Here is a 27,074-nt window from a genome sequence, read left to right as displayed (position 1 = left end):
GGTCTCCAAGACCAAACAATTGCATCTCTAGTTTCCCACACTTGGGGATCTTTATAGTTGACGTGTAAGACAAGGGAAACTAGGGTTTGAGAGTCCACCGCCCAACCACCCTTTATATAGGCAAGCCCCCGGCCCTTTTCCCTAGTTGGACTCCACGTTCCACACCGCCTAGCTCGGCCCTGGCGCCCTTGTCTAGTCCGGCCTTGCCGGTGCCCTGACATTACTCTTCCCTAGCACTGGCTGTCAATGTTTTTTCCACGATGCTTCATGTACCTATATTGCATATTCCCTAGTAGGGTGCAATAGCTTGGAAATGAGTATGCCTCCAATGCATGGAGCCGTGCTCCCAGAAATCATGCTTTACTCCGTCTCGAGATAGCACAGCGAGAAGAGAACGAAAATTAACAACTGAGGTAAGGCAGAAATCGGTTTATTGGAGTGTTGAAATTGAATGAGAGAGAAAGAATCCGTGCTTTACAGATAATGGACATGCCATGCATGTCAAAAATTGTGGCAAGAATCGACAAAGAAGCAACCTGTGGTGCATCATCATTCACTGATACCTTGATTGGACAAGAATAATTCTTGAAGCAAGAATTATCTTGTGCAAATTTCTAGAATATCTCCTACAATTTAAATCATACATAAAACGAGGAAACCTTAAAAGCATGAAACCTCATACTTGTTGATTAGTCTGAATCCTTGTGCTCTAGTTGAAGTCTAGTCAAACCACAAGCACATCCCTTGGAGCATCTTGAGAACATGCTATTTGTCGAGTTTTTTCTTGAACGTTTTTTACTATGACCACACCTCACCCCCCCTAGCACATAGATCTAGTTTTGACCTAGAAGGGTGGAAAGCAACATATAGATGCACATGAGGCATCCACATTGATCATGAGGTTCTATACATCATATGACATCATTCCATCAACATAAACACGATGCAAAACACCCGCGCCACTTTGATCGATCATAAACCATAACATCACATATATGCGAAAAAACAACTTTTTACCATTTTTGCGTGCATGCATTATATGCAATTGAAAGTGTTTGACCTCAAGCCAATGCATCGATATCAGCCCATAATATATACTAACACCTTATCAAATCACTTTTCCCCTATGAAACTCATGCAACAAACAATATCACGAAAAGAAAGCAACTTTATTTTAAACTTACATGGGAAAGGAACCTTTGGTAGCAATTCAATAAGCCCAATCTTTTAAAAGTTTGGAAGGGTGCAAGAAGCCACATATGTTGACAAAGGGTTGTAAGTGGTGGCTTCAAAGAGTCTACGTACTTAGAAAATAATTCACTAGCAAGTACATCCCAAATGAGGCTCTTATTATTGGGAAAGTGAAGCAAGGCACCCTCACCCTCATCCTTGGTAATGTTGACCTCAAGAGTAGTAGTAGAGCCACATAACCTTTGAGCATAGAATTCCTTAAAAATGAGCTATTGAACCTCAAAAGGACCTTTGTCAACAGGGTTTTGAATATATCCATAGGCTGATCCAACATTTGAAACACCATGGGAAATGGTTTGAGAGAACATGTTGGCATTCCATAGTCATATATCCTCAAAGATAAGGTTAAAAACCAATCATCATGCATAAAATACATCCTATCCAATTGACTCAATGTAGTGGAACATTGGGCCGATTGGAATGTGTAACCTATTTGAGTAGGATGTAACCAAGATCATAGCTCTTCCTTAAGCACAAAGCATTGCAACATTGACGATGCCCTATGCTCAGTTGTGTCCAACAGATGAGACGAAGAAGCACTACAACATGTCGCACAAAAATCGGTGCAGATACCGATGAGATAATGTTAGTTTTAAAGATTAAAAAGCTTTGAAATAGGCCTCAAAAAAGACGTCGGATTTGTGTCGTCGGTATAATCATTGGTATACTTTGCGTCAAAAACAGCTTAGAAATAAGCATCGGAATTAGCCTAGAGATAAGCGCTGGTAATTGTAAAGGATGTTCTGATGCATTTTCTGAAGTTTATATCCACACCTGTAGCATACTCTGTACCGACGACCAAACATGCAATTTTTTCTCGGCAGAGAGAATTGAGAACTGATGCTAGATGTACTGCAGCAAAAGGAAGAGACCATATAGAAATGGGAAGGGCATTGATGCGCTCTTTTGTAGATGAAAACTCATAGAAAATGCCACATAAGAGTATAACTATGGAAGATGGTACCAGAGAAACCTTGCTTGCAATACCAAACATGTACAAGCAAATAGACATCTTACATGATGTCAATAAAACACTCAAGAGTATGAGTCTCAAGCCAATGTCTAGCACTACATTCAATAGGGTTTGGAATACAAAGTTTGCTAATGTGACCTTGTAAAAAACAAGCGGGTTCTCGAAATGTGTCGTGTGTAGTCTCAACTAGAGTCAACAAAGCATGATGAGTTGATTTCACGTTTGAAGGATGAACATAAAATTCACACGATGCAACAACAAAGCTGTAGAAATGTGTACTACACCTGGCGTAAGTTCTCGCAAATGCAAAAGGATAAGTACTTATGCATTATACATGATAAAATGGACCAAAAGAAGACAACAATACCTAGATTGTGAGTGAACTCAAAAGACCATGCGAATTAACAAGTATGATAACACATGGGCATGGGCATGGGATGTATGGTCATTTCTTGCTAAATGGTCCATGGTCGTCAGATCCGAATGCTACAAATGGTCCCTTGCATTATGCTTACAGAATTTGGAAAGAACAGAGAACCATGGGCTAGGTGATTTTGTGCGATGATGGTATGCCACGCAGCAATGTAACATTGTTCAATGCATTGAATTCAAGGACAACTCTAGACCACCAAAACAGAATGATAAAAGAGCGTGAGAGGAATGCATCAGTAGCACTAACACCACCGTTGTCTATTGAAGGATGTAATGGAGAGATTTCTAACTTGCAATCAGCCTCCTCTCAATGTATTGTGGATACCATGTCCACTCACGTGTTTCAAAAATTGCCTGAGAATCTTCTATTACAGCTAGATAATTGTGCAGGAGAGAATAAGAATCGATATTTATTTGCATACTTATCCTTGCTAGTAGCAAAAGGTGTTTTCAAAACCGTGCATTTGGGATTCTTAATGGTGGGTCATACACTTGAGGACATAGATGCAATGTTTAGGAGGTTCTCAGAGAGAATATTACGAATAGAAATGGCCTACACTTTTCCACATTTGATGGAACATTTTCAAAAATGTGAAAGTTAAGCTTCAGCACCATTTTTGATGACGCAAGTTCCTTACTTCAAATCCTTTGTTAAAGGGTACATGTGTGATGGACAAGATGCTCTTGTTGGACACTCTTAGCCACTTCAATTTTGTTTCTTTATGCAAGGTGAAATCCCAGTAATGCAGTACAAAATTCACCCCAAATCACCTGATTGGATGCCGAGGGAGTCAAGAATTGAGTTGTGGAAAAAAGAAAGGGAAACCAAAATTGCCAGTAGGTTGTCCAGATGTGGTTCCTATAGCAGACTATGTGAGGGATAGTCCGCTTGTTATTCAAGGGATTAAGACATATCTTGAATTTTGGAAAAGATGGACTCTACTAAAGGGAAAGGAGCACGATTCTACAAAATACATGGACCTAATTATTATTTATTGGCAAAAAATGATTAGTGAGCTTGAACAACCAACCAATAAACAAATTGATGAATATACATCATTTTGGCCAAAGACTACAGGGAGTCATCGAATGAAACAGATAGAGGAAGACATAGATGAGTTTGAAGGATATGAAGAATTGATTGATCACTATGTTGGTCCTCAAAGTGCAAGGCCACAGGAAGGTTTTAGGCCTCAAATTGATGTAAGGAAAGGGGATTTTGTTCTTGTGATACCCGCAGATCCAACATATCTAATATGGCTAGCAGTTGCAGAGTCAGATGTTGATGTAGACAGCTCATCTCTTAACTACAAGAAAGTTTTCATTCAATATTGGGCACCAAAACATCAGGAAAAAAATCCCACAATCCAACAACAATATGTGGATTGTTGAAAAAAGAACTTGTGCTGCAATCTTGCTGACCCACAACGTTGGGAGTGTGTTGATGCAGTTGTGTGGTCATGGATTCCAAGGGGTGGAAGACTTGCAGAAGCAATTAAAATCCCATCCAATGTTCTGGAGAAAGTAAAAGCTAGCTTAATAGGAGAAACTCAATAGCATTTCATTTTCATATATTGTTTTCCTTGCTATCCGTGTCTATGTATGTTTTATAAAGTATCAATTAACACCAACATGAAAATAAAATTTTGGATGGGACAAAAAAAGGTGTCTCTCAACACCACCGTTTTCTTGAGAATCTATCTTTTTGTCGAATGTAACACAAGTCCTCAAGACAAGTCTGAAAATAAATGAGATATTCCCAAATCAAATGGGAAATAGGAATCCATAGGCATTGAAGTCAGTCCCAAAGATGTGGAATTTTTCCATTTCATAAAAAAGAGTGTTAAATTACAATGTGTAAGCAGCGACTAGCTATTCAAATTGAAGTACTAGAGAGGAGTACCAATATGTCACAAATGCACTAATGCTCTTGATACTTCAACCATGTTGTAGGCAATACTATTGTATTCATGAAGGTCTCTTCTGCATGTCATGTCACTAATAACCCTCTACAAAGCATTTTGCTTAAGGGGGAGAGTTGTAAGGCTGTAATCGGTAAGGTTTTACCAGGTGATTATGACGCATCATCACATCTCTATGAATCTTTTGGGAATTTCTACTTACTTATGGAGATAACAAATGAATGCAAAGTGAGTGGTTGTGGGTCTTTCCTCACCCATCTTAATCGTCTCTTACACCTGGACATGTGTATGTGTGTGTGTCTATGTGTGCACACGTGCACGCCCATACAATGTACGATAGAATCTTTTGAAATTTCTACAAACACTAATGATGGGGGTAGCTCCTTTAGCATTGTATCTCTATTCGTATAAGAATCTTATATGGACCCTATACAAAAGCAAGATTGGCAGCACTGTGATGTCATATGAAGCTTCAGGTGTGGAGTCGCTTGGGCTATTATCATGGGGTGAATTAGATCCAAAGTCAGTTCTAAGCATAATTTGCACGGCTTCCATTCCTTTGAGTTCTCTTTTTCTTTTGCTAGAAATCAATTGTCTTGTGTCCATGGACATCACATACCTTGCAATATGGCTTGTTCAGCCAAAAACCTGCATGGTTTCCTACCATGATTGTTGCTAGTAAATGATTGAAAACAATTTGACCGACAAAAGCCTTTGCTTTGTGAGCCAGTATGGATTGGTAAGTTTATTTTTGAGATGTGCGATCAAACATGGCCATAGTGAGGCTATTTGAGGATGTTACAATGGTGTGGATTGTGTTTTTCTGAAGGATTGCAAGAACAAGTGTTGGGATGGTGAGATGCATAGCACACTTTGTGGTAATGAAGGGTTGCCATGATGATGGTAGTGCATCCAATAAGAGAATCTCTTGGACAGTCATGGAGACAACCACTCCTGAAAGAAGGGTCTCATATAGTAGAAGAAGCAAAGAACCTATTGATTGGAGAATGTCTTGATCATCTGTAAATTTAGTATCTACCTGCTTTTTTGTGCCCTCCATATAGAGGAGTAATTCCACCTTTGCACTTAGGTCAAGGGTTTTTTAATTAGCAATCTCCTTCTTGTTAATGGCATTTGTAGGGTTGGCTTGAGGTGGGCACTGCGATGTGCCATTAGCAACTTTGAGAGGGTCGTGATTCTCCAAGATGATCTCCATTGTCATCCTCAAGTGCTGATATTTCTTGTCATTTCATTCGTCCACTTTATACGACCTCCGAGATTGTGCCATCTTTGCTTGATTGTACCGGACGAGTAAGCAAAACGTACAATACTATTGTAAGTTGGGTCCCATGCGTGGGAAAGAAAAGCATGAGTGGGTTCTCAATTCATGATTGTAATTCATCATACCATGTAGAAAAGTGCTTTGCGCATACAATATGCAAGATAGGAGAAAAGAGGAGACGATGCACACAGAGAACATGACAAGAAATGGGTGGTATTCACTAGGTCAGAGCTCTTTGTATTACATGGGTTGCCATTTTGGCTCACCCTTTTGTTATTTTATTTTGTCTAAGTTACTACTATTTTAAAAGAAAACCGTAAACATCATCAATTAAAACAAGAACAAAATCATTAAGGGGCAAATTGTTTTGTTTTGTGATGTACTTATAAGCATTATTTAAAGAATTTAAAGTTTGTGGTTCTCTAGCCACATTTGTAGATATGGCAGCATTGAAATTTTGCATGATTCCAAAAATGAAAATTTGAAAGGCGTTATTCTTAACGAGGTTTGGAGAAAACCCTAAAACACAAGAAGGCTATATATCTAACTTATATAATGGAGAGAAACTTTCCGCAAACAATCCAACGACGAATGGAGGCCGCACCTCAATGCTGAATCACATAATTCATAAAGCAAATATTAAAAAATGGTAAAAGAGCCAATCGTCGTGGTCTTCGTTTGTTGAGGTGACCTATTATGGATGTGCATGCGGGTAGGAGTAGTCTGATGATCTCTCTCTCTCTCTCTCTCTCTCTCTCTCTCTCTCTCTCTCTCTCTCTCTCTCTCTCTCTCTCTCTCTCTCTCTCTCTCTCTCTCTCTCGACGCGTACCCATGAGGCTTAATTTCCACCCTCAAATGCATACACACCTATACTCCAACGAGCGATTGTCGATGTTAAAAGATCAGCGTGTTTGCAAGTGAGGTCTATGATCTCCAATCCAAGTAAGTCTCTCTCTCTCTCTTCTCTCTCTCTCTCTCTCTCTCTCTCTCTCTCTCTCTGTCTCTCTCTCTCACACACACACACACACACACAGAGGACCCTATGTGTTGCCTCAATTTGCTGCCAATATGTATTTCTTTGCATGCACCGCATGAATACAGTACGTTAACAGGCGTGAATACACTATGCTAGGAAGTTCATATCACTATATGTAGCACCAATATAGATGACAATACACTAAGAGGTTTCCATCAGCCCCGTTATTCCCTCTCTCTCTCTCTCTCTCTCTCTCTCTCTCTCTCTCTCTCTCTCTCTCTCTCTTTCCGCACCTTCTCCTTCACTCCGCCCTCTCTCTCACTACTATCTCCCCTAGCGACAAAAAGTCATTGATAGCTTGCAGTCAAGAGAATTGATTCGTCTCTTTCTCTCTCTCTCTCTCTCTCTCTCTCTCTCTCTCTCTCTCTCTCTCTCTCTCTCTCTCTCATACACACATACATGTGCGTGCGTGCAAACACACACAAGCTTGCATAAAGATAGTGGATTCTCTTCTTCTTAGAACGAGTATCTTTACCATGCGATCGTATGTGCAACAAGATGTGGTTGCCTTCGTTTTCATTTACCGCATCCTCACAAATTGGATGTTACGTGATTTTATCTTGCTGCATATATTCACACATTCTACCATGTTTGCAGCTAGATCGTATCATTGCTATCTTGGACTTTCTTTGCTTCCAAACAGGGAAAGCCTATGGGAGGATTTAAGAACCCCTCAATTAATCTCTCTCTCTCTCTCTCTCTCTCTCTCTCTCTCTCTCTCTCTCTCTTTTCCCACCTTCACCTTGACTCCGTCCTCTCTCTCAGTACTATCTCCCCTAGTGACAGAAAGTCACTGATAGCTTGCAATCAAGAGAATTGATTTGTGTCTTTGTTTCTCTCTCTCTCTCTCTCTCTCTCTCTCTCTCTCTCTCTCTGTGTGTGTGCTTACTGTTGTAGGGAAAAACCAAGTCATGTTTCTTGATACCCTTACTTTTGAGCTTTTCATTTATCTTTGCCAAAGCCTTATCTTGCATCTGTCCATAATGCTTCAATGCACTCATCCTATCGAGATGAACCTCTTGTAAATATAAGAGCCTCTCTTTGAATGCATCACTAGGTGGCCCAAGCAACTTTTCTAACATCTTGACTGTAGGCAACTCTACTTCCACAGGCAATAGTGCTTCCTTTCCATATACCAAATGAAATGGAGTAAACCCTGTACCTGTCTTCACCGAAGTACGGTAAGCCCATAATGCACTAGGCAATTCCAAATCCCAATTCTTTCCTTGGTGCTCTGTCACTTTTGAAAGAATTTGTACCAACTCACCATTGGATCTTTCATTTAGGCCATGACATTGGGGATAATAAGGAGTGGTATGCTGGTGCCTAATCTTCATCTTCGTGCCTAAAAAATCTAGCAATTTAGCTCTAAATCCTGGCCCCTTATCTGAAAGTAGCTCTAATGGCACCCCAAACTTGCAACATATTTCACCATACACAAATTTTGCCACATCCTTTGCAGTGATCTGTTTGACTGCAATAGCGTCTTCCCATCTAGAGAGATAGTCCACTACAATCAAAATATAGATTTTGCCCCTGCTTGTGATAGGTAACGGGCCTATTGCATCAATCCCCCACTTTTCAAACACATCAAATGCCATAATGGTTTTTCGTAGCTCTGGCTTCAACACTCTCTTCCCAAATTCTTTTCACCTATTGCAAGACCTACACCAATGGTGAACATCCTTGTTTAAACTAGGCCATACATACCCCTCTTGCAAGATCTTATGCAAGGTGATCTTTAGAGCAAAATGTCTGCCACGTGCGCCTTCATGATTCTCTTCCAACACTCTATAAATCTCCTTCCGCCAAGGTACACAACTCAACTCGAGATCAGCCCCTTTCATGTATAAGACATCACCAATCAATTTGTACCTAGATGCTCTACGCAAAAAACCATACTTCTTAGACTTTGGAATGTCCTTCGGAATGATTCCTGTTAGCAAAAACTCCTCTTCTTGAGCCAAACTGCCCCGGCCATGATAAAGAGGTAAATTGGTCCTCAACACAAATAGCTCCCCAATCACGCTTTGAGATGCTTCACGTGCCTCTATATTTAGAGCACGTTCAATGTGTCTGATGCTCCATTTTTCAAAATTTTTTAACAGACCTTTAATTTTGAAACACATTTCCTTCAATGAGGTGTTCTTGCTCTTCCACACACGTCCCAATACTTGCTTCACAACTAACAAGGCATCGCCTTTTATGCTCAACCTTCTAGTCCCATGCTTCAAAAAAATGTGTAATCCAGCTTCCAAAGTTGCATTTTCAGCCTCATTATTATTATGAGCATCCAATTTGAACCCTCTCTTACATACTAGCTTCTCCTCTAGATCATAAAGTGCTATACTCCCTGAAGCCACATCATGGCTCTTCCTGCATGAGCCAACAAAGAACAAAAACATGTGCATTGTTGATCTGTGGAACTTCTTCAACTATTCTTCTCACCACCTCTTCCTTAACAAGAAGGGAATTCTCCTTGTCAGTCAACAAATAATCTTGGGTAGCTCTTGTACTGTCTTCCACTAAAAAAGAGAACTTAAACTCTTGCACCTCAATTACCCATTTCTTCACCACATTTGACATGTTAGTGCCATTAATTAATTGTGGCAAAAAAAATAACTCGTCAAGAAAACAAAAGGTCATGGTAGCAAGTAATGATTAAATCGTTGCGACAAGCGAATATTACACTAGCCATCACTAGCTCTACTTCTGAGAATTTTCTCTCTGCTACCAACTTTACTCGGCTTGCACAATACACTGGTCTGATATAATGGTTGCCCTTCCCCTTTTGCAATATCATGGATCCAATGGCATCATCCCCTACTAATGGATTTACATAAAAAGTTTGCTCCCAATGAGGAGCTTGCATGGATGACAACCCCCCTAACACCTCTTTCACCTCTTGAAACACTTCTTCCCATTTGTCATCCCATTGCAATGGATCATGCTTTGCCACTTGTTGTAATGGATAAAGGAGCTACGAAGACAATGAAATAAACCAGGCCATGTACTTCACTTTGTGTATAAAGGTTGGCAATTGCTTTGTACTCGTAGGTGATGGAAGAAGAATAATAGACTTAACCTTGTCTGGATCAGCCTCAATGCCAATTTCTGACACCATATTTCCCAATAACTTCCCCCTTGGATGTGCTAGATGACATTTCTTTGGATTTAGTTGTCCTCCACATTCATCATATCGAGCCAATACCATCTGCAGCTTTTCATGGTGTTCAACCCTATTGCTGTAGACGCAAAAGTCGTCCATAAAAGCTTTAACACAACTACCCAATTTTCTCTCTCTTGATAGAAAGATGGTCCATTTGACAACCCAAATGGGAATACCTTGTAGCAATAGCAACCCCATGGCGTAATGAAAGTTGTCTTTGTTCGGTCTTTAAGAGAAAACTTCAATTGAAAATAGCCTGAAAAACCATCACAGACACTGTACCTCTCATAACCTACCACTAAATCCAAGATCTAATCGATGAATGGAAGAGGATATGGGTTCTCCTTAGTGGATGGATTTAAGGGTTTAAAATCTACAAAAATCCTCCACTTCCCATCCTTCTTTGGGCTGACTACTACTGCACTCACCCATTCAGTGATCTCTAATGAGACTATGAACCTTGCCATGAATAACTTGTCCACCTCTTCCCTCAAGGCTTCCATCTGCTCTTGACCCATCCTTCTTAACCTTTGTTGCATTGCCTTAGCACATTCTTTCATCTCTATATGCATCTCTTCTCCTTTGAACCCTCTAATCTTTTCATATGAAATAATGAACAAATCAGGAAAACTAGCTAGCATATGAAATTATATCTCCTTCTCCATAGCTGAGAGGTCTCCACTGATCATTTGTGTCATCAATTCCTGCTTCTTTGACAATTCAACCTTGGTTTGCATCAGCTCTTCAATCACTTCATAAGGCCCTTTACTTTCATGTTCAATCTCATTCACAAATGCAACTAAACCATACTCCTTGATTTCTTTGTCTATCAAAAGAAATGCAACATCAACATCCTCATCACTGCTGGTAGTACTATCATTGTCCTCATCACTGCTGGTAGTACTATCATTGTCCTCATCAGTCACTGTGGAATAGTATTCATCACTAGACTCATCCTCATCTTCATAAAGCTCTTCTAATTGTTTCCTAGGGTCCATATTATATAGCTTCTTGGCACCTGTCTTTCCATAGAGGCTAATTGTACCACGTCTCTAATCTTGAACAACTCCCAATGCACTTAACCATGGTCTGCCCAATATAATATGATATACTCCCAACCTTGCTGGTATCACATGAAAATCAACCACCTCCTTTGCATCATATGCCTCCACTTCTAAGCTCTTTACAACACCCAACATTTTACATTTTTATGGTTTGCCAATCTAATCCGAAAGCCTGATACCCTAGTCACTGTAAGACCCATCTTCTCAACGCATGAGTGTGTTATGACACATATTTTGGCTCCACCATCCACATAACCTTGTCCCAGGTTTTTTGCTTTTGTGCCACACATCTACTATTGGGCAATTGTCTGGTAGCTCTTCTATTGCCAATACCTTTACTAAACCTTGTCCCAGGTTTTTTTCTTTTGTGCCACACATCTACTATTGGGCAATTGTCTGGTAGCTCTTCTATTGCAAACGCCTTTACTAAACCTCTCTTTGGTTCTTTCTCCATTGGGTTAACCATCCTCTTCCATTGTTGCTTTAGCTTAGGAACCATGTCTATAAGCTGCCTAGAAGTAACATCTGCCTTCCTCCTTGTCAGATCCTCCTTCAAGTCATAGCAACAAGATATGGCTATGAATATTCTCGTCAACGGCTTTCCTTCTGGCCAGCGTTCTGTTCCTCCTTTCCAAGTTCAAGGATTTCCAGGCTGTAAAGCAAACATGTTGTTAATTCTTGAAGGCGATGAACTCTCCGATGTTGTTCTTGGAAATCGTGTTTTTCCGCCTCAGTCTGTTGATACGGATAATGATAACGTGATTATCACTGAAGGACCTATATTTGAAGATGGGAATGTTGCCTATACGGATTGGCAACGACGTGATAAAGCAGCTCGTCGGTATATTTTTCTGCTCTTACTGATTCCCTTTTGCTTGATATGGATGAACTGCCTACTTCCCACGACGTATGGAAGTACCTTATTGCAAACTTTCAGAAGAAATCTGTTACAGAAATACTTTATTTGAGAGGGTTGCTTAACAAGTTACAATATGAAGTTGGTACTGCCATGATGGGACATATTGAATCTTTCAAATCTATTATTAATCAACTTGCTGCTGCCGGTGATCCTGTTCCACAAAAGCAACTGATTACACTTCTCCTTGATACGGTGAAGGAATCTTCTTATGATAACATTGTTACTATTCTCTCTAATAAAGATGGTCTTGATTTCGACCAAGCATGCATGTCTTTAACTGAATACTCTCAACGTCAAGAACATCGGAATGCTGGTCATGATACAACTATGATTTCACAAGAGGAGACTGAGTCAAAACAGATGGAACGTGCTTTCTATGCTCGAAGGAAACCGCAGAGGTGGCCGTCGCGGTAATATTTTCTCTCGTCTCAAATTTTCTAATAAGCAATGTTCTTACTGCAACAGAAATGGCCATACTGAAGATGATTGTTGGGCACGTCAATATGATGAAGAACACAATATCACCACAAAACAACCACGTTTATCTAGAGACTCTTCTTCTTCTTCTTGTGAATATTGTGGACGATCTGATTATCCCACTCATATGTGCTATAAGCGTCGATTCGACACAGATCGGAATAGGGTATATGCTATTGAACATCGAAACAACATTGTACCAGAAACAAGCTGCGTCCTATGTTCAGTTTCTCCAGACAGAATACTTCATGTACGTGATGGATCACTTTTTATTGTTGATTCTGGTGCTACAGAAAATATGACATATCAGTCTAAGTGGCTCCATAACTATCATCCACTACCAGTTCAACGTGTTGTTTATCTTGTTGATGATACTACTTGTCAAGTAAAGGGTATTGGAGACTTATATCTTGGTACCTTATCTTCTTCCACTCGAATTTTGCGAGGAGTATTACATGTACCAGATCTTCAACGTAATCTTCTTTCAGTTGCTAGACTTGTTGATCTTGGTCTGTTTGTTGGATTTGATCATACCAAATGCCGAATTGAGAAAGATGGACAGACTATAGCCACTGCTCCTCAACACGGTAATTTGTTTGAACTCTCTCTCAACGATGTTGTAGAAAATATTTTCACTGCTCCAGGTGATCATGATTGCAAAGTATGGCATCACCGTTTTGTTCATGATGATTTCTCAAAACTCCTTGATCTTCAACGTCGTGATCTTGTTCATGGCATGGATCTTAAAGCCCATCCCCATATGGGAATTTGTGAATTTTGTGCTCTTGGGAAACACAATCGTAAACCCTTTCCTCTTTCAAATACAACTCATTCTCATGACATATTGGATCTTGTTCATACTGATATATGTGGACCTCTACCTTCTTCGAGATCACAATATCTTTACTTCATTACTTTCATTGATGATTTCTCAAGGTATACGACTGTATTTCTACTTAGAGAAAAATCTGAAGCCTTATCTGTTTGCAAACAATTCCACAAGGCTGCGGAACTTCAAACTGGTCGTCGCCTTAAGAAGCTTCGTAGTGACAATGGAGGCGAATACGTTTTTCGAGAGTTTGTGAGTTACTGTGCTGACAATGGAATTCATCATGAACACACTATTCCATATTCGCCTCAACAGAACGATGTTGCTGAACGAAAGAATCGCACTATTCTCAATGCTGTAAGTTGTATGCTAATTCATTCTGGCTTATCTCGTGTTTTCTGGGCTGAAGCTACTGACAGCAGCATTTATTCAGAATCATCTTCCTACTACTGCACCCTCTGGTAAGATACCCATCACAGCATGGACAGGTGACATTCCTTCTGTATCTCATTTTCGAACCTTTGGATGTATTGCTTATATTCATGTTCCCAAAGAAACACGAACAAAGCTTGATGCTCCTGGTCTTAAAGTTATTTTTATTGGATATTCTGACACTTCCAAAGGCTACAAATTCTATGATCCTTCCTCCAAGAAAGTAATTGTGAATCGTGATGCTACTTTTAACGAACAGCTTATGGGAGACTCATGGTCCATGGATGATTCTGATGATACTAAAATCATTGCTTCAGGCTTTTCCATTTCTTTCAGAAGATGAAACTCTTCCTATAGAGCAACTTTCCTCTTCACAACCATCCATTCCAAATGTTGCCAATGATGATATTGATATTTTTGTTGATCTGCCTATTGATTTTGAACATGGCTCATGTCATGTTTATGATGACGATATTGTTGATAATGCTTTTTCTACTTCTGAAGATCCCGTTACTTATGATGAGCTATCTCTTCACCACAAAAGGATCAATGGCGAGAGGCTATGGAAGCAGAGTACGATTCTCTTATCTCTAAAGGTAGATGGATACTAACTGAATTACCTCCTGGTCGTACAGCTATTAAATGTAAGTGGGTGTATAAGACAAAAGTAAAAGCAGATGGATCTTTTGACAAGTTCAAGGCGCGTTTAGTTGCAAAAGGTTACTCCCAAGTAGCTGGTGTTGATTATCAAGAGACTTTTTCACCGGTTGTTCGCATTACAAGTGTTCGAGTTTTATTGGCATTTGCTGTTCAATTTGATTTAGAAGCTCATCAAATGGATGTGCGAACTGCTTTTCTTAATGGTGACTTGGAAGAGAAATTTATATGGAACAACCAGAAGGGTTTGTTATTCCAGGTAAAGAAGACCTTGTTGCTCAACTCCATAAGGCACTATATGGTCTCAAACAAGCTTCGCGAGCTTGGTTTACAAAATTTGATCTTTTTCTTACCTCTAAAGGATTCATCTCTTGCTCGTCAGACCCCAACTTATACATAAAACGCCAAGGTAGCAGTTTTGTGATTCTTGCTCTTTATGTGGATGATACCATCCTTGTTTCCAATGATTTGGGATTTCTTCAGCAAGTGAAAAAGTTATTGTCTTCTGCATTTGATATGGTGGATCTTGGAGAGATTCACTCTTGTCTTGGCATTCAAATCCAACGGAACCGTACAAAAGGTATTTTATTCCTTCGACAATCAAAGTTTATTGCAGATACTATTCAAAAATTTGGTATGGAATCTGCACATTCAGCCAACACACCTTGTCTTGCGAGCTCTACAAAGAACACTTTTGACAGTGGCGGTCAACTTGTCACAAATCAACCTTATGCTAACTTGATTGGATATCTTCAGTTTGTTGGCATGAACACTCACCCTGATATTCTGTTTGCTGCTATTTATCTTGGACAACATCTTGCATGTCCTTCTCTTAAGCATCGGTCTGCTACAAAGCGTGTATTGAAATACTTGAAAGGAACTACAGATTTTGGTTTAGTCTATCGACGACAACTCACATCGGATTCTATGCAATCTCTTTCTCTTTTGGGTTACACAGATGCAGACTGGGCAAGCTCACATTTATCTATGCGATCTACTAGGGGAAATTGCTTCTTTATAAATGGTTGTCTTGTTTCTTGGACCAACAAGAAACAACGTTGTGTTGCAGTTTCTACGACTGAGTCAGAATATGTTGCGGCATTACTTGTAGCTCGTGAGTTGATTTGGCTTCGACAAATGCTGGTTGATATTGGTCACTCTCCTCTTTCTAGCATACCCTTGCGGTGTGACAACCAAAGTGCTATTAGTATTGCAAAAGACTATGTTCAACATAATAAGTCAAAGCACATTGCTGTCCATTATCATTATGTCAGGTATGAAGTACGCAAAGGAACCATTATGGTTGAACACTGTCCAAGTGACTAGATGATTGCAGACATTTTGACCAAAGGCCTCAATGAGTCACGTTTCATCCTCTTGCGCTCGGAGCTTGGAGCTGCTTCGGCCTCACTCTTTCTAGATTAGCTTGTTTGCTATTGTAATAGCTTTGTACATATGACATTGTAATCTTTTAGGTACCATGCACTATGCACACTCCACATTTTCACATTGAGATATCTAAGTCACTTGAATATTTGTACATAGATGCACAATTCACTTTCACATCATCACCGCTGGTTCATATTTTCACATTCTATAGGGGCTTGGGTTTTTCCCTTGAACTCCCCAAGGTTTTTTTTATCCAAAGCTAGAGACCTTTGTTTGAGTGGGGGTGTTGGAGCTATATATGGCTCACTGTACTGAACTTGGTCTCACCTATATATTTGTATCTTGTCCTCAATATGAATCAGTCTTTGGGAGCGTATATGGTGTGTCTCTTGTCTCATCTCTCTCTCTTTCTCTCTACATCTGAACATACAAATTAGTAGTTAGAGAAATTTTGGGTATAAGGGATGCAGCTGTCAAGAGTACTGCAATAGCAGATTGGAACCACTAACAAGAGTAGCCGATTGTGGACAAAGTACATGACTGTGGGAAAACCGGTTCAATAGGTGCATATTTTGAGGTCTTTATGATCTTGACATTGAAGGAAAAAATAAAAATTATGTAAGAATCGGTGTAACCAACAGGGATCAATGATATTGTGGGAGCTTTGCATAGGAATATTCTTGGCTGATGAGCTGGAGTTCTTTTGCGATTGAATGCCCATAGTGATAGTTGTAGGAAACATAAGGTACTAGGTGGGAAGAGCCTTGCAATGTAGAGCTTAAACATGTTGCATTGGTACTGCAGATGGGTAGTACTGTATAGTACCTCTCTCCCTCTCTCTCTCTCTCTCTCTTTTTTTTGGGAAAACTTGCTCTTTATATTACAATAATTTACAATCTGCTGTCATACTGACAGCTTTTGTATGATTCATACCACTTTGTCTCTGAAGGCTTGATCTGTTAAAGAGAGAGCATCTTCCATCATCCTATCTCTAATGACAAACAAGGGAACTGTATGATTGACACTCTGGCCCGGATCAAATGTACATTGATTTCTCATATTCCATACAAACCATAAGAACCATACTCTGAAGGACTGTAGTGCAAACTCAAGTGCTCGATCTTCTGGGATTTGGAGCTTGAAAAAGTTCATCTGATACCTAGATATGGAGATCCCCCAAGCATCATACCACATCCATTTTGCCCACTTCCACCATTTCATAACAGGCTTGCATGACCAGAATATATGTCTAGTGGTTTCAGGACAAGAGCATCTGATGCATTTGCTAGAGGTAATACCCTTTTTCTTTAGATTCATGGCAGTGGCCAATACACCTGTGAGAGCTCTCCACAAAAAAAGCCTGAATTTAAACTGATTAGGAATCAACCATACATTTGCAAGAGTTTTTTGCTACCAATATGCATCCTGATGAAGGGACCATTGTGAATTACATCTTACAAAAATATTTGGTTTTGGTAACAACAAAGCATAAAAGACAGAGGTGTTAGCGGTCCACCAATCAGCTGCCTGATTAGGAATGTTCCAATCCCGATGTCGTTCTTCCAGATTGAGAGCATCTCTACGAGGCAAGCCTTGAATCTGAGCACAAAGCTGATGCCAAGGTATTCTGAAGCCAAACCCTAGTCTATATTGGCGTCTGGCAACCAAAAAGAGTTTCGAGTCGAGGTTAGAATCAACCATCCTTTGAATTTGATTGAGACCTTTTTTGTGCATCGGCAGTGCAACCTTACCCAACAACCTGGCTGGTGGGGTTTTAAAAGCAAAGCTCCAGAACAAGCTCTCCCCCCCCCCCCCCCCCCCCCAATGAGTTCCCTGTATACCTAACCCTACCTTGCCAGACCAAAGCAGAGCATATCATCTTCCAAGAAGATATTAACATACTTGACACATCATATCCTGTTTTAAGAGGAGCAGCTGAGAAAAATTTATCCCAGGCTGTCATATTCCAGATTCCATGGAAGTAAACAATTGATTTGTCAACCAGCTTCCACAAGCATAAATCCCAATCGTTATCAGAAGCCAGCATATGTTTGATAAGGGAGCTCCTCCTGGTTTGAGCATGGACCTGTAGATTCAAGATATTTAAGCCTCCCTGAGAGTATGGTACTGCAGTTTTGCTCCAAGCAACCAAAGCATTGGAAGATCGAGAGGAGTTCCACAAAAACTTAGCCAAGACCGAGATGCATTTCTGAAGCATTTTATCAGACGAGTTGATCAAGGGCAAGTAAATTAGCAAATAAGGCATGAGAATACTCTGAACGATTTTGAGCCTGACATGTAAAGGCCATTCATCACAGTGCCAAGAAGCAAATTTAGCCAACACTCTCTCCAGAACCCAGTGTTGCAAGTGTTTCTGAGAGACCATGACCCCAATTAGGTAGCCAAGGTGTCTAAAAACATGACCCTTAGGAATTCTTTTCCCATACCAAATCAGAGAGTCAAATTCCCTTGCAGATATGTCAATCAAGAAGACTTACATAGGTTCAGTGTAAGACCAGCCGCAAGAGCATACATATCTAGAGTTTTCATACATCTGTGAATATTGATGTTGTGGGCCTTCAAAAATAGAAAGGTGTCATCTGCAAACCCTTTGCCCGGGATATGTTTACCTCCTAATCGGAGGGTTTGCAAATAGCCCTATTGTACCAATTGATCCAGGTATGCATACAGAGAGTGGGAGGCCACGGCAAAGAAAGGGGGGCTAACGGGACATCCTTGTCTTACCGATCTGGAAATGTATATTTTTTCCGGGAGTCTACCATTAATGCTCAATCTGGAGTAAGCATGTTCACCAAGCAGAGAGATACACCTGCTGATCCGAGGGCCAAACCCCATACCTTGCATGGTTGGCTGCACAAAGTCCCACTGCACTGTGTCAAACGCCTGGGCAAAATCTATCCGAAACATTACCATGTCTTGTTGTGAAGATAAGGCATGCTCTATGTCCAGCTGAACCGTCAAAATGTTATTAAATATTGACCTCCCTCCAATGAAACCTGTTTGAGCTGGGTGAATGTGTTTTGTGAGTTCGGGACCAATCCTGAAGTACATTGATTGTAGTAAATAGGTGCATGATATATATGTACTTCAATATTTAGAAGTACATTGATTGTAGTAAATAGGTGCATGATATATATGTACTTCAATATTTAATATGTGTCCAACTCATGTTCTACTGAGCTTTCCTCCATTCTTCAAAATAAATTACAGTAAAGAAGCCCAGAACTTCCATCTACAACTCTCTCTCTCTCTCTCTCTCTCTCTCTCTCTCATTCTTCTCTTCCATCTGGAAGACAGGTTTATACACAAGTATAGTATAAAACCCGCCACAAGAGCACCATTGATTTTCACTCTCATGCATGGGACGTATATTATAAGAAGGGCTAGACAAGCATCATATTCTTGCGTCTGCATGCGTTATGTTCTTCTGTTACCTCTTCTTCTTCTCTAGCGTACACAAACATACGAAACTCTCTCTGATCTCTCTCTCTCTCTCTCTCTCTCTCTCTCTCTCGCGCGCGCGCGCTCACTCACCGCCCTGCCACCTCTTGCTCAACCCTGTCTCATAGACATTTGCATTCAGGCACAGAATCGTGAGGCAGCGTTATGGCCATGACTGGTGCAAATTGCACGCGCTGGGGCCGCACTGGTGCAAGCGGCTGCGAAGTCTTCCTGCAAGTGCCAGTAGTGGATGGAAATGACAATAATGTGAAGATGTCAGTGTACTCCTTGCTAGCCCCGCAGCCGCCGCTGCATCCGATAATGCAGGTACGCAGCTTATGACCTATGACCTAAACTCATTAATTGCGTTAATGATATTGCTTGCTAGCGCCTCCAGCACCGGAGTCGCCGCAGTGTGCGTTAATGTAGGTGGGCAGCTTATGACCTGTGACCTTACCTAAGCATGTTTTCCTAACGGTGGTATGCAGATAACTAGAGCTAATCAAATTCTCCATGAGCAGGCCTAGCTAGTTAATTATACTCTATTCTGGTGCGTTTTCAATTAACACATGATCAATAATGCCGTCTAATTAATTGTGCTACATGTGTCAGTCTTTGCCGGCAACATTAAATGACAGCAGTGCCATAAAACCGCTGCCGACGACTGTGGTCATCCGCAAGATTCCAACATCTGTGAGGTGTGTAGTACATTAACCCCTTCACACGCACTCAACAGGCATTTGTTTATGATTGTTTTTCTCAATATATCCCTGTCGCGCTTTTAGAAAGAAATTTTCTACCTCTGATTAATGCAGGCAACAAGACCTGCTTAAGTTCTTAGATTCATTTTGTGCCGAGAACAATTTGATGCAAGAGGGAGGCCAGTATCTACTTGCTGGGAAATTCCATTCCATGCAGAAACGGCCTATGCGGACACAGAGCAGCGATGTGGAAATCAATTATGTCCACATACCGTTGAGCAAGTAAGTCGAATGATTTTTTTGCTAAATTCTAAAATGATAAACATTTTCCTGTGACAGAAGTCCTAATTATCAGAAGTACAAAACTGCAGGAAAGGAGCCCATAAAGGGTTTGCTGTCATAAATTTTACTAAATTGAAAGGAGCAATGATCTTCAATGCCCTTCTTCACGAAAGACAGGTGGAAATGGGCCCGCAACGTCGTGCATTTGTTTGCAAAGTCGCATTCACTGAAAAACAAATAGACGTAAGTACATGTCATGGAGAGAAGTAGGTATCAGATAGCTGGTAGGATAACTCCCTAATTATCCCGTATATGTGTAGGGTCTGGAGGCAGAATTTCGCTCTACTCTTGCCACTTTGCAAAAGCCCATGCTTTTCAATCCACCATGCAACGGTGCCAAGTACAAGCTTATCGACTTTCTTCAGCGATGCCATCAACAAATCAGCCATGGAGATATTAATGTTGAGCATGCGCAAATTGTAGAGGAGGATGTCGTCCACCTTAATTTGCCTCCATACAGATCAGCTACGGCTCTGCCTCGAGAACTAGAAACCATTGAAGCAGCTCATGCTCATGTGCACAGAAAGTCCACAAAGAGAAAGAAAACAGAAAATTCGCCAATGGCGAGCTCCGCATCACCGGCTGAGTGGTCTACGACAACGAAGGTTACAACGACGCCAATGAATGGTGGCAAAGAAAGAAAGACGGAGAAATTGATGGCAAAGGGACAACAACAGGCGGCAATATATTGGCCACCGAACGTGATGTCAATGGCGATGAGGGGAAAGCTGGCAGCACAACTAACATCGACGAGGGAGTGTCTACTAAGAGAAAGTCTAAGAAGATAAAAGCAAAAATATTGGATGCAGGAGGTGGGATCATAGAGTCCGTGCCGCGAGGAGCGTTGTCAAATGTGATTGTGTCCAATTGTCATTTGGATGATGAGGCTGGTGTTGCAATGAGGCAAAAGATAAGAAAGGTATACCATGGTATGCTCAGATTTTTCTTCAGTGGGATGAGCAAGTTATCCGTCTCTGGAATCATTTTATGTACACTATTTCTACTATGTTAATGACATCGTTCCAGCCATATTGTGTAAAGACCACCTCTCTCTCTCCCACTCTCTCTCTCTCTCTCTCTCTCTCTCTCTCTCTCTCACACACACACACACACACACACACACACACAATACCCATTGTCCCATTGGTTCAGTCTCACCAATGTAAGCAAAGAAGATGTTGCAATGTAGACTGCCCCCCTCCCCCGTGTGTGTGTGTGTGTGAGAAAGAGAGACCACATAGGGATGACACCGAAATCAAAACCTCTCTCTCTCTCTCTCTCTCTCTCTCTCTCTCTCTCTCACACACACACACACACACACACATACCAATATGTGCATGCTAACACATGTGCCCCACGCATGCACCCGAAGGTGTGTGCAAATGACACAGCAATACAGAATTGGCTGGGAGGCCCGTTGTCTATGAGTTGGTGAAGCAGACCGGAGCTACCATGTCGCCCGTCACTAGAAGGAAACATACACACAAAATAGCAGGCCTGGGAGATAACCGCACATGTAGTTTGGAATTAATGTCAATTGCGCCAAGAGTGGGATATTCATATCCAGTTGGCATGCATTCGCTCATTTCTAAGGTTGGTCACACGAGACACAGTATTCCGTAATAGATAACTGTGCTACCAAGCCTTTTTTTTTGAATAAAATGTCGGTTATGGATACATTTTCTATTCATGCAAAGGTTGTCGTATGCTCCTCAATGCCACGTGGAGGTTTCAAGGCGGCAACCACCGGCTCAATTTCGAATTGTAGGCACGACACCTCTGCATAGTCCATTGCAAGCCTTGTGTGGCGCCATCTACAACACCTATAGTGTGGTCAAAATGGGCTACATCCAAGGCAAATGCGGATTTGCAGCTCTACATTAATAGCTCTCTAGGTAGCCCTTTGCATTATTGTGCCAATTTTGGCATATTTACAAAAGGCTATGCTCAATAGAGCTGATCGAGCCGGTTCAGTAAGATACGAGCCGACCACCACCTAAAGTTGACACACACACACTCTCCTACACAAGTGTGGTGTTTTTCCCTTTAAGGCTGGCTCTCGCCCCCCCTACATGCATGAGCATTGGCGATAGCCCTCGCAAGTGGTGTCAAAGCCCTCTTTGACTTCAAGCCTGGATTCCCCTCTCCCACCCCACATGCATATATCCCCTTGGGAGAATCTTCGTGAGATATGGATGTGTAGGAAATCGGCCACTGCAAGAAATCAAGCAGTTGAATTGAGCCTATCTGAGAGTAACAAAGAATTAGGAGAAGCGGGGATAGGATAACCGAGAGTTGCAACAAGAGAATTGAGCTAAAACCATATTAGGTAGTTTGGTAAGAATATCACATTATGGGAATTTCCAAATTAACTACATTCATGTAATTTGAGAATTATCTAGTTTAAAGTGGGAAAATACGAGAAAAAAGTGTTGATTTATGGTTGGTAAATATAGTGCAAATCGTAATGGATTGTGGTGTTGACAAACACCAACAGTCAAGAGGATCCACTACACATGAACTCTTATAGATATTCAAATTACATAAAACAAATGAAGATACAAATAAAGAGCTTGTTTAGAAAACTGACTTGTATAGTCACAATAGAAGCTCCAAATAAATTTACTCCATGTTTGATACCACATCTACATTTTGATCCGAGTGTGGTTGCATGATGTACATGCATGAGGACTTCTTTGGATTTTTGAGCATGCCTTTTTGTAATCTTAATTCTAGAAAATGGTCCATCTTTGCTGGGTCTATAAGACCAAACAATTGCATCTCTAATTTCCCACACTTGGGGATCTTTATAGTTGACGTGTAAGACAAGGGAAACTAGGGTTTGAGAGTCCACCGCCCAACCACCCTTTTCCCTAGTTGGACTCCACGTTCCACACCGCCTAGCTCGGCCCTGGCGCCCTTGTCTAGTCCGGCCTTGCCGGTGCCCTGACATTACTTTTCTCTAGCACTGGCTGTCAATGTTTTTTCCACGATGCTTCATGTACCTATATTGCATATTCCCTAGTAGGGTGCAATAGCTTGGAAATGAGTATGCCTCCAATGCATTGAGCCGTGCTCCCAGAAATCATGCTTTACTCCGTCTCGAGATAGCACAACGAGAAGAGAACAAAAATTAACAACTGAGGTAAGGCACAAATCGGTTTATTGGAGTGTCGAAATTGAATGAGAGAGAAAGAATCCGTGCTTTACAGATAATGGACATGCCATGCATGTCAAAAATTGTGGCAAGAATCGACAAAGAAGCAACCTGTGGTGCATCATCATTCACTGATACCTTGATTGGACAAGAATAATTCTTGAAGCAAGAGTTATCTTGTGCAAATTTCTAGAATATCTCCTACAATTTAAATCATACATAAAACGAGGAAACCTTAAAAGCATGAAACCTCATACTTGTTGATTAGTCTGAATCCTTGTGCTCTAGTTGAAGTCTAGTCAAACCACAAGCACATCCCTTGGAGCATCTTGAGAACATGCTATTTGTCGAGTTTTTTCGTGAACGTTTTTTACTATGACCACACCTCACCTCCCCTAGCACATAGATCTAGTTTTGACCTAGAAGGGTGGAAAGCAACATATAGATGCACATGAGGCATCCACATTGATCATGAGGTTCTATACATCATATGACATCATTCCATCAACATAAACACGATGCAAAACACCCGCACCACTTTGATCGATCATAAACCATAACATCACATATATGCGAAAAAACAACTTTTTACCATTTTCACGTGCATGCATTATATGCAATTGAAAGTGTTTGACCTCAAGCCAATGCATCGATATCAGCCCATAATATATACTAACACCTTATCAAATCACTTTTCCCCTATGAAACTCATGCAACAAACAATATCACAAAAAGAAAGCAACTTTATTTTAAACTTACATGGGAAAGGAACCTTTGGTAGCAATTCAATAAGCCCAATCTTTTAAAAGTTTGGAAGGGTGCAAGAAGCCACATATGTTGACAAAGGGTTGTAAGTGGTGGCTTCAAAGAGTCTACGTACTTAGAAAATAATTCACTAGCAAGTACATCCCAACTTAGGCTCTTATTATTGGGAAAGTGAAGCAAGGCACCCTCACCCTCATCCTTGGTAATGTTGACCTCAAGAGTAGTAGTAGAGCCACATAACCTTTGAGCATAGAATTCCTTAAAAATGAGCCATTGAACCTCAAAAGGACCTTTGTCAACAGGGTTTTGAATATATCCATAGGCTGATCCAACATTTGAAACACCATGGGAAATGGTTTGAGAGAACATGTTGGCATTCCATAGTCATATATCCTCAAAGATAAGGTTAAAAACCAATCATCATGCATAAAATACATCCTATCCAATTGACTCAATGTAGTGGAACATTGGGCCGATTAGAATGTGTAACCTATTTGAGTAGGATGTAGCCAAGATCATAGCTCTTCCTTAAGCACAGAGCATTGCAACATTGACGATGCCCTATGCTCAGTTGTGTCCAACAGATGAGACGAAGAAGCACTACAACACGTCGCACAAAAATCGGTACAGATACCGATGAGATAAAGTTAGTTTTAAAGATTAAAAAGCTTTGAAATAGGCCTCGAAAAAGACGTCGGATTTGTGTCGTCGGTATAAGCATTGGTATATTTGTGTCAAAAACAGCTTAGAAATAAGCGTCAGAATTAGCCTAGAGATAAGCGCTGGTAATTGTAAAGGATGTTCTGATGCATTTTCTGAAGTTTATATCCACACCTGTAGCATACTCTGTACCGACGACCAAACATGCAATTTTTTCTCGGCAGAGAGAATTGAGAACTGATGCTAGATGTACTGCAGCAAAAGGAAGAGACCATATAGAAATGGGAAGGGCATTGATGCGCTCTGTTGTAGATGAAAACTCATAGAAAATGCCACATAAGACTATAACTATGGAAGATGGTACCAGAGAAACCTTGCTTGCAATACCAAACATGTACAAGCAAATAGACATCTTACATGATGTCAATAAAACACTCAAGAGTATGAGTCTCAAGCCAATGTCTAGCACTACATTCAATAGGGTTTGGAATACAAAGTTTGCTAATGTGATGTCATAATAATCAATATCTAATTCTCCTAAATGATTTTCTCATATTAAACTGATCATTTAATGTGGGGAAGTGCCAAGGGAGAAAAAGCTAGAATATTGGTTAAGTTAGCAGACCGGCCACAGTAGGGATCCAAAGGAGGGAAAATAGGGATCCAAAGGGGGGGCCATCTGCAAAAGAGCCATGTGAAACAACGGGCTAAAAAGACCCTAAGGTTCAGCCCATTAAGACTTCCAAAATGCTAAGGTTCCAAAATTCAAAGGTTGTGTCCAAAGGTCAACCTTAGGGAAAATTGGATGCTTAGTGTGTGCCCAAAAAGTCTTTCTACATCCCTACATGGGAGGGGGCGAGCCCCAAAGCTAGGGGATGAGAGAGAAAGCCACACACACACACACAGGCTCCCTTTACACAAAGGGAATGAGGGACACATGTCAGCTCCCTAGGCCAGATGCCCACAAGGTATGCCCAATTCCTATTGGAAGACCCTTGAAGTGGACCAATGAGAATTAGGCTAGAGTAAATCTAGTTTAATTAATTTAAAAACATTTAATAAAAGAAACCAATAAGAATTAAGTGTCCTAGAAGACTATTGGGCAGTCTCCCAAGGGGTCTAATGAGCATTTAGGAGCCCCATGGCTTGCCTGATTCCTATTGGCCAGGAGGCAAAGGGGTCCAATGAGAGTTTAGTTTAATTATTTAATTATCTAAAGCTCTCACAAAAGGGGAAAGGGGGACACATGTCAGAAGGCTATCACTTATGCTGCTTAATCCCTATTGGCTTGACCTGGGGAGGTCCAATGAGGCAAAAGCCAGACTAACTTAGCAGCTAGGGCTCGCCCAAGAGAGAGAGGGGGCTGATTTTTGCTTGGCATTGACACACACACTCTCACACTTGACCATGTGTGAAGGGAAAATACTCTATTTCCTCCCAAGCTTTAATGGAGAGCTCATCACCTACTCCAAGCTTGTGAGATAGAAGCCTACATCAACACTCTCTTGGCATGTGGATGCAAATCCAACCAAGAGCCAAGCTTCAATGCATGCTCATCTTCTCTACCAAGCTAATTACTAAGCTAAGCTAAGCTAATATGAGTGATTATGTGAGGAGATGTACTTCTTTCTCGTAAGATACTTCTTTTTCCTCTCAATCTACTCTCATACCCTGCTAGCTCTCACCATCTTCAAAGGTGTGTGAGGTCTTGGGTCTGAGAACGGGGATAATTCAAGTTGTGTTTGATTAAGTGTTTTGCTTGGTGTATGAAGCTTCCATCTTCATTGCACTAGCTCGTCTTGAAGGAACACAAAGAATTGTATTGTACAATGTCTCTCTTGATGGGAGAAACCATAATACAAAGCCTTTTGGAGGGGGGACCGGCTCCATGCAAATCCGGTCCTCAACTGTTGTCAATAGCTTAATTGCTCTCTCTCTCTTTTGAAAGTATTGTCGATGCTATCTAACTAGGTGTTATGCTTTTTGTTGCTCTCTCCACCCAAGCACTCTTGTAATTCTCATTAGGAATCAACTCTAATGAAATGCTCACTATGTTCATGCTAATTTCCGCTACACATAAGATTTTAGGCCATTAAATGTTACATTGGTATCAGAGCTCAAGGTTTCTCTTTTCTTGCTCAAGAAGGGAGGTCCT

The 27,074-nt window shown here is 40.8% G+C and overlaps 1 pseudogene; it reads left to right on the top strand.

The window, feature by feature from the left end:
* The first annotated feature begins 19,897 nt into the window (after positions 1-19,897).
* On the top strand, positions 19,898-21,349 carry LOC147428223 (uncharacterized; annotated as a pseudogene).
* The last annotated feature ends 5,725 nt before the right edge of the window (positions 21,350-27,074 follow it).

Source organism: Adiantum capillus-veneris, chromosome 23 (assembly GCF_014529385.1).
Source record: "Adiantum capillus-veneris isolate H3 chromosome 23, ASM1452938v2, whole genome shotgun sequence".
In the NCBI taxonomy this organism is placed as follows: Eukaryota; Viridiplantae; Streptophyta; class Polypodiopsida; order Polypodiales; family Pteridaceae; genus Adiantum; species Adiantum capillus-veneris.
This window is presented reverse-complemented; position numbering and strand designations above follow the sequence as displayed.